A 9685-nucleotide genomic window follows, 5' to 3' on the forward strand; every position below is an offset into this window, starting at 1 on the left:
TCAGGGGCACCTGGGTGGCTCAGTCGGTTAAGCCGCTGCCTTCGGCTCAGGTCATGATCCCAGGGTCCTGGGATCGAGCCCCACATAGGGCTCCCTGCTCAGTGGGGAGCCTGCTTCTCCCTCTGCCTGCCTCTCTGCCTACTTGTTCTCTCTCTCTCTCTGTCAAATAAATAAATAAAATATTTAAAAAAATTAAAAAAAAAAAAAGAAATCAAAAATCATCTCTTTTAAGATACATCATTATTGTGTTTATTACTAGGAAGGGAAAAAAATGCGGCCAGTTCCGCCGTGATATGCCCTTGATTGTAAAGTCTATCTCAGTTTCAGAGATGTTCGAAGATGGAAGGTGTGTTTATTAGAATCGATATGGTAGAGCATTGTCTTTGCAACATGACAACAACTCCCATCAGGAGGACGGGGTTTTATCTTTGCTTATGTAGATTTTCCTTTGTTATCCTGCAGTAAAACTTGAAAACCTATAATCTTCGTATAGGCTCTTTAGGGTCTTCAGAAATTTTTAGGAGGGTAAAGGGATCTTGGGGCCCCCAAAGTTTGAGAAGCACAGTTGTGCATTCTTAGAAAGGCAGGGAAAGCTTGGGATCATCTGAACAGATGCTGGAAAAGCAGCTAATCGAAGTCAGCGGCTCTTGCTGATTGAAAAGAAAAGGGGAGAATCTTGCTAACCTATGGAAGGGTATTGACACGGATTGGCAGCAGGTGTCCTGCACGTTGGGAAGCCCAGGAGAAGCTAAGCTGCCCGTCCCTCGTCCCCGGGCTGCTGCATCCCCCAGGCCAGGAGCCCTGGCGAGAACGCTGGACAGAAATAAAAGACACAGATATTGAACCAGGAGAGGCTGCACTATGACTTCTACTCCCTGACACTCGGAAAATTCCTCTTGGTAAACTCAAGCGAACCCAGTGAAGATTTATCAAGACAGTTACGAGTTTCCAAGGTGGCCAGTTACAAAATAAACATTTTTTTTTAAATCAATGTTTTTGTACCTGTCACCATAACCCAATTAGCTATGTGATGAGAAATGGCTTTGATTTGAGGCGAGGTTAGGGAGCTTAACAGAACCTGGGATGGGTCTTTATTTTGTAAAAACAAAGCAAATATATCACAACGGTCACCCAGGAGGTCTGAGTAGTGGACACATGAGTCTTTATAATCTCATTCTCTGCATTTTTCTTGTATTTGAAACCAGTCCTAACACAAAGACGAGGAGAGATCCCACCCCTGATAACAACAAAACCACCCAGACTTCCTTCCGAGCTCCATTAGATTTTATGTCCCCATCAATTCTCAAGTCCCATCTTCCTCTTCCTCGGGTTAAGATTTTCGTGTTGTCATATCAAGTCATTGGACTTAATGCTTTCAGAAAGGGTGGTGGTAACATTCCCGAGTCCTTGAACATCTGATTTTTTCTTTTGCTCCCAAACCAGAATGTGGGGTTTGGGATAGTGGCTTGAGTAGCATCTTCTCTCTGAGCTTGGAAGGAGGGACCAGCGTCTCCTGCCGGCTGGTGCTGCCGGTAGGAGAAGGGACAGGGACCCTGCTCCCACACCTCCACAGGTGCCTTCCCTGCTTTCCTCACCGTGGCTCCAGGCACCTGCGCTCAGCTTGCTCCGGGAGCATGGAAACTTCGCTCTGCTCCTGCTGACCTGGAAACCAGCCGCTCGTCTGGAATGGGCCTGGTTCGTTTGTCTGCACCTGGCGAGTTCTTGGAGTCAAACGTGGGCATCTCTCTGTGGCTCTGGGTCTTTCTGTGGCCACCTTCTCCCCTCTGTCCTCACTGTGCCACTTGGGGAACGTCCACCAAATGGCCAAGGGGCATCTGGAGCTGTCCCCAAGGTCCCAACTTCTGCCTCCTGCTTTCCATGACTTTGCCCTTTAAGACGAGCTCCTCGTGCGGCACCTGGCCTGATCTTCCAGCGCGCTGATTTGCTCCTCAGATGTCTCCTTTCTGCTTTCAGCCCTTCTATTTTAAATCCCAAGATCTCTAATTAGTTCTTTTATATAAAAGCCCATGCTTGCTTCATGGATCCGATAACCCCTCTTATCTCTCTAAAGGTAGTAATTATGCGTATTTTAAAGTCTCCTTCTGTTGACTCAATCAGTGCGCTCCCCCGGGCTTCAGGGTTTCTGTTTCTGAAGTGAGGGCTCTCTCTTATGGGGTTGCTTTTCCTCACATGCTTGGTCATGTGGTCAGTGTGCCTATTTCTGCATTAGATCCCCTGTTTATCTGTCTCCCCCTGCGTCTGTCTCTGAGCCTCTGACGGAAGATGGGGAGGTCTGAGCACTCAGGCGAGGTGAGCGGGGAATTGTTCCCTTGGATTGGGGATCCCTCGCTTCACCGAGGTATGTGGTTTTCTGTTCACTGTCCTCCTATGGTGACCACCCTTTGCTTTAATTTGGGGACTTGGGGGCTCTCTGCTGTCCATGGCGGTGGGCAAGGGGCGCCCTGACTGTTGTCCGCACCCCACCCCTGTGCCTCACCTCCCCGGCTCCTGACGGGGGGGGGCCTCCAGCTGCGTCAGCAGCTGCCCCAGCTAGGCATCTCGTGAGACGTGATTCCCTCTGATTTGGGGTTTTTTTTTGTATCTGTCTGATTCCTACAAAATTCTGATCCCCTAAAAAGATTCATTTGTTCAAACCAATTCTATTTGCATTTTGTTTCTTTTAAAAACAGTTTTCTGACACTTGGTAGGATTTGGGAGGGGGCATGTTTAATTTCTCATGTGACCGAAGGCCCCGAGTATTATTAAACAGCCCGTGGAAAGCGTGTTCGCCCCGTATGCCCAGCGGGCCCCTGGCCAAAGCAGGGGAGGCGCCTGCAGGTCCTGGCACGTGGGCCAGCCACCAAAGCACACAGTGTCCCTCTTCTGCAGATACTTTCAGGTTAAGACTAAAACGTGGGTCTGCTTGGCATTCTGAGACTGTACAACTGAAAATAACCAAAATGCTAAAACCACACGACTTATCGGTAACTTCCGGGGCCTTCCTCTGAGCGAGGGATGCTCATCTGCTCCCGGACGGAGACGCAGGCCTCCCTGGAGTTCCTCTGCCCCTTGATGTCAGTTGATGTCTTGGTTTTAAAAGACCAGCCTCCGTGCTGAGATGTTGTCAGGGACAGTGAACAACCAGGAGACTAACACCAAGGACTCCACGAAGTGCTCCTCCACAGGCCCCGGGATGGACCCAGAGCCCTTAGCAGTGACCACACGGTGACAGACATCCCAGTTCTGCTTCCTGTTGTCCGGAGACGGACGACGCAGGCTTTGCGTGCGTGACACTGTGACACTCTGCACAAAGCCAGCCCTTCCAAGACAACCTGTCGCTCCAGATATTGACCAAGTGCCACCAGAAAGACGGCCCCACCTGCCTACCCTCCAGCTCCCGCCTCCCCCTTACCTCCTACGTGCAGCAGATCCGTGTCCTGATCGTTTTAAATTGCCTCCCGGCTCCCCCCCACCCCCCCACTCCGGAGCGTTATTGTACGAGTCTCTCCCTAACTCGATCAGCAGCGGGAAAATTGGATCAGGGTGGGCAGATCGCTGTCCCCTTCTTACCACGTGAATGTCAGAGGCCCCCAGGCATGGAAACCTGCTCATTTCTACAGCTTCCTCTTTGAAAAGCAGATGGCGAGCCTTGGGCTTTATTGAATTTGTGTTTACGTATGTGATGCTTTTGATTGTAGCCGGAGGGCGGCTGCCTGGTCCAATAGCAAATTTGGCCCATCAACAAGGTTGAAACCTACTTACCTGTAAGAAACTGTTTGTTCCAGGGAGGCAGTTTTGTCCTCGGTGGGTGGCAGAGAGCAGTCAGTGGTTGGACGAGCTCCTTGATCAAGGCCTTTGAGCCTTGGGAATGACTTCAGCTGCCTTCGGACCCACCCCCCCACCCCCAAACAAGGTTCAACTTCCAGGGATTTATACTGAGAAATCATAGGCCCAAGGACAAAGGATAGCCGTGCATGAGCATTCAGCGCACCTCTACCCCTGCTAGTTTAATTAAAAAACAAACAACCCAAATATTTGCCAACGGGGAGCTGGTCACATCGATCGGAGCACCGCTATGCTGGAACACTTGAGAGCTAGTCAAAGGAACAAGGTCAGCCGGGTGTGTTAACAGTTGATGTGCGTCCAACACGGAGGTGGAAAGGTCCGGAGCAAGTGTCTGGTACGCCAGTGAGAAGCACCGATGCATCCACGAGAACACAGGATTCTTACATGAGTCAGCAATCCTGTTTCCGCCAGGAGCCTCCAAGAACTGAAAACAGGGACTCGAACAGATGTGTGCACATCGATGTCCAGAGTGGCACCTTCACGACAGCCAAGTGTCCATCAGTGGATGATGAACCAACAAAGCAGGGTCTGTCCGCACCACGAACTGTCACTGAGCCTTCAAAAGGAAGGCACTGTGATACCTGCTACACCATGGGAGAGCCTCGAGGACCTGAGGCGGAGTGAAATAAGGCAGCCACAAAAGGGCAAATCCTATAGGATTCGGAGGACCCCAGAGGGGTCAGATCCATGGAGATGGAGAGTAGAGGGTGGGGGCCGGGGGCTGGGGGGAGGGGAGGGGTCTGTGTTCCACGGGGACGGAAAGGGTTCAGTTTAGGAAGATGGAAAGTTCTGGAGACCAACGGAGGGGACAGCTGCACAACAGTGGGAATGTGCTTCATGCCCTGCACCGTGCACTTAAAAGTGGTTACGATGGTAAATGTTATATCATGTAATACACATGATAAACAAATAAATAATAAATAATGAACGAAAGTTAGAAATATATTTAAATAGTGAAAAGGGATTCTGAGATAGGATGCACAGAGCTGTTAATAGTGGTTATTTTTTTTTTTTAAGATTTTATTTATTTATTTGAGAGAGAGAGAATGAGAGAGAGCACATGAGAGGGGGGAGGGTCAGAGAGCGAAGCAGACTCCCTGCCGAGCAGGGAGCCTGAGGCGGGACTCGATCCTGGGACTCCAGGATCGTGACCTGAGCCGAAGGCAGTCACTAACCAACTGAGCCACCCAGGCGCCCAATAGTGGTTATTTTTTTTTTAAAGATTTTATTTATTTATTTGACAGTGAGAGTGAGAGCAGGGAGAGCGGCAAGGGGGAGCTGCAGGGGGAGCTGCAGGCAGAGGCAGAGGGAGAAGCAGGCTCCCCGCTGAGCAGAGAACCCGATGCGGGGCTCGATCCCAGGACTCCGGGATCATAACCTGAGCCGAAGGCAGACACTTTGACTGAGCTTCCTAGGCGCCCGATAGTGGTTATTTTTTGAGGAGGGGATTCTGGGGGTTTTACTTGCCGTGTGACCTATTTGGGGCACATGTGCACTTGAATAGTAACAGAGAGCCGGCAGCGACGGAGTCGGGCGGGGGGGGCTGTCCCAGCAGCTGGGCCCCTCCTGTGAGCGCGGCTCCATCACCACCCACCCCCCCCGCCACGGCCCAAAGTGAGATGAGCAAACAGGTACAGAGAGGTTAAGTCCTGTGTTCCTGCCTCTCCCCCTCTGTCACTTTCACCGGGGCAAGAACCCGTTCCTGCTGGTGACAGTCATCTAAATGTCAAGGGACAGCACTCCCCCGGCCGTGTCCCCAGTGTCCCCACCCCGGGACACAGATGCGGCTGTTCTCCCCCGGGGCAGGACCTCAGATGTGGTTTGCACTGAGCCTGCAAGGTGCTGCCCTGCAGCGTCCCTGATCTGATTTCCAAACACGCCTGCCCCCGAGTGGGTGTGGGGGGCAGGGGGCTGGGGTACAGGCCTCTCCGACCCGGGGGCCCGAGTTGTGTTTGCTTGGCTGAGGCTTAAGGAGCGGGGGCCAGGCCAGAGGGTCCTGGGCTGGGTGGCTCCAGCCCAATCCCTGGTGTTCTGCAGCAGCTGATGGTGGATGTCAGGGTCACATGGGGTGTGGCAGCTCCAAGCTGCGCAGGACCAGGGAGGGGTGTGAGGGATGTGTCACCCGGAGGTGGGCCTGATCTGCGGGCAGCCCCCAGTCAGCCCTCCACAGCCCCGTGTCTGCTTCTCCCCTCAGGTAGAATGCTGGATTGTTCCTTCCCAAGCCAAAGCCTTCCCAGCCTGCAGCCGCCCTGTGGTCTCTGGGGAGTGGCCTGGCCTGGCCTGGCCCATGTGGCTTATGGCCAGCCCCCCACCCCTGGCTTCAGTTCCCCCCACTTGCTACAATCTGGGCGTCGGGAAGCTAGCCGGAGCCAGCCTCACGTGGCAGAGGCAATGGGGGATTACATGCAGAGGATGACAGTGTCGGAGAGATGCAGAAAAGCAAAGGGCTTATTAAAACGCTGAAACTGGTTCCGAATGAGGTCAGCCATCGAAGTGCCTTGGAGGGGAGGCAGGCCCTGGGCAGCGGGCGGTGTTTATTTCCTGACAGGGTGCCGGCGACGCCCTGGGTGCCACCCGCAACCCACCCTGCCTCTGCAGGGCAACTGGTACCTAAACACCAGTGTTGAGCCAGGTGGGCCTGGGAGCAGGGGTCAGAGGGCATGCGGGAGGGGGCTGTGCGGCTCAGCACTTGAGGTGTCCATGGGGCGCCCGGGACGGACAGGTGGGTCACCGGATGCGGGCCGGGGCGGGAGGACAGCTGAGCGCTGCTGCTTCCTTATCCCAGCTCGAATTGCCTGTTTGTAAAAATCCATTAATGCAAGGAGCGGCACATCGCGGCAGAGGCCCTGCGATTGGCCCGGGTCCCTCCCTCCCCCTGCGGGGCCCAGAGCCACGCCAGCTTTTCCCCCTGGTTGCATTTCTCATCCGAGTGTCCCTTCCTCTTGACTCCAGTGGAATGTCCCTGACCTTGGCCTCCTCCCAGTGCAGCATCCTCCCCCTACCCTTGTCCCTTGCTAGAAGGACACTTTGGGGTCCTTGACCTGGTACCTGGCCTGGCCCGGTTGTTAACCTCTCTGAGGCCCGGTGTCCTGGTGTCTGAGGACAGTCATGGCTCCCGCCCCGAGGCTGGCGGGGGCGGGGGGTGGGGGGTGACACGGAAGGAAGCAGGTGGCAGGCTGGGCGTGGACCTGCTTTCTAGCTCCTGCTGATTCCTAGTCCTTGGTAATTATGATTTCTGCGATCGCTGCCTCAGCTTTGTCAACTGCAACAGGAACGCCAGCGCCCCAGCCCAGTTTCCGGCTAGAGAAAGAGTGCCTTTGGAATCCTGTTAAAAATAAACGTGTGTACATAGCACTCTGCTGTTTACTAAGAGCCGCACAGACCTTCCCTCCTTTAGGAGGAGCAGCTTGGAGCATCTGTTGATCTCCCCGTATCCAGAGAGGAACGGAGGTGTGCTCGGCTGCCCGAGGTCCTGCATCCCGGGGCTCCCGACCCCAATCTGGGCTTTTGCTCCCAGGCCGCCGGGCTGAGAACAGCCAGAAGATAAATCATTGTGGCACCCGAGTCCTCTGGTGATCTGGGTGGAGAAGGGCTTCCCCAAGGATGCCCGGCTGGGACTCAGCAGGATTCGGACCCAGAGCTCTGCCGCCCAGGGAGGAGCACCGTGAAGGCCTTGGGGTTTCACTGCCCCAGAGTAGGGAGCCGCTGCTCGTTCTGCCTGTCTTCCAACTGGAGCCACCTGGCTGGTGGTACCAAGGCCGCTGGGAGGCTCGCCCACAGCCGGGGCACCCCCACTTTCCCTGTGCTGACTCACGTGCCACCCAAGGAGCCGGCCCCACCCCTTCGCTGTGGCCACTCCCTGATCGCGGTGGGGACTGTCCGGGGCGAGTCTTGATCTCAAATGCCAGACATCTGCTTATAGGGCAGTTTGGAGAATGTGGGCTGCCCCCTCTCGGGGGGGGCCTTCAGGTGGGCCCGCCTGTCTTCTGTGCAAGGCAGCTTTGCCTGAAGGCCTCTGGGACTGGTCCTGTAGCCAGACACCCCCCGGTGCCCCCGACCACCAGAATGCTGTCCTCCTAGGTGCTACGTCCCTCCCCGGCCTCCGGGAGGCTTGCCTGTTGCCCCAGGCCCAGGGGCCTCCCTGGGTTCCGAATTCTCCCTCGTGCTCAGCGTCTGTGACCTCTCCAGCCCCACCGGGGCCTGGTCTGGTGGCCCGTCATCTTTGCACATCTGTGACCCCCCCACACACACTCGGGTCTCATTCACTCAACCAACCCTTATCTCTCTGGTCCCTGCTCTGCCACCTGGGCTTGTCCCCCCGTGGGGGGGGGACAGGACAGATGATCCTGTGCATGGACAGCAGCCATTTAGGTGCTCATTTCTCGACAGTGATGGGCCCCAGGACTTCCTGTGTCCATCTCTCGCCTACCCAGACCCGTGGGTGCACCTGCAGTAGAGGGGAGGGTTCCATGGCCTCCGTGTGTCTTCCTTCTGCCTGGTTTGGCTTTGCAGGGCAGCCCGGTCCCCGTGAGGCAGGAAGCACCACCTCCAGGGCCCAGAGAGGGCTGGAATGTTCCCTAAATTCCATCTTCACATAGACAGTCATTCCTTCCTAAGGAACAGGGTTCAGAGCAAAACCTGAGCCCAGCACGGCCTGCTCCAGGCTGGCCTCTGCAGATACCTGAGGACTAGAAGTCAGGCGCCAGCTGGTGGCATCCCTGTGTTCCTATGGTTGGGGTCTGGGTTTGTCCAAAGAGGGGAGGAAGAGGAGGAGGAGGAAGAAGGAACGGAGGGAGGGAGACAGGGAGTCAGGTGCCTGGGGGGAGGGACTAGAAGTCAGAGCAGAGGCGATCAGGGAGAACTTCCTGGAGGTAGCTGCACAAGTAGGCTCAGTCCACCCTGCAGAGGAGGATGGGAGGGACTTGGGGAGCTGCACCAATGGGGCTGTGCAAAGGTCCTGTGGCAGATGCTGGAGAAACAGTACTACAGGCACTGGCCTGGGAGGGTTCACATCTGGGCTGGGTACGCTCTAGGCTGAGGCACGTCCTAAGTTTGGGAGCTTTGATGATAGGGAAGCAGGCCCGTCACTTGCACCCTTTCCTGCAAAGCCTGTCCCCCAGCCACGCACCCCGTGCCCTCTGGCCCCAGCCCCTAGCAATGCACCCACTCCTGCTGGAGCAGCCGTGGCACCAGCTGGAGCGTGTGAGGAAATAGACAGGCGACCAGAGTGGGAACAGCAGGCCATGGAGAGAATGTCTAAACACAGGGACTATGTGGGGACCGTCTTTCATTTTTAGCCTGAAACTGGTCCACCCTCCAGCCTCGTAGAAACGGCTCACTGGGCCAGGCCCCCAGCCGCGAAGTCTCCTTACTCCCTGGTCACCTCGGAAATAAGGCCTTGGAGCCTCAGTCTGAACGTCCGTGGACGGGGTGATGTCCATGCACAGGATCATCTGTCACCTGGGGCCCATCCTGCCAACCCCGTCGGGACGGGACCAGACGGCCTGCCTGCTGGTCAGCCCGGTCCCCGGCCGGAGGCATCTGGAAGGCCTTTTGGCTGCTAGGAGGGGCCCCACTCCCGACAGCTCTTTAGAGACGATTCGAGGGAAGCGAATCAGCCAGTCGGCTTCAATTCCCACTGATGATGCCCATGTGTCATTAGTGACAATTAGGAGAGCAAGGGAGGCAAAGGGTTTGCCCCAGGGCACAGGCTGCTGGGAGGGTCACCGGGACAATTGAATTCCCCACCAGACAAATGTGATTAGCGGTGCAGCCTGGGCCCACCCCCTGGAGGGCCGGGACATAAATGTCCCAGTGGGGCGGCCGAGCTCGCGGAGCC

Source organism: Leptonychotes weddellii, chromosome 14, assembly GCF_054177405.1.
Source record: "Leptonychotes weddellii isolate Sample4059 chromosome 14, ASM5417740v2, whole genome shotgun sequence".
In the NCBI taxonomy this organism is placed as follows: Eukaryota; Metazoa; Chordata; class Mammalia; order Carnivora; family Phocidae; genus Leptonychotes; species Leptonychotes weddellii.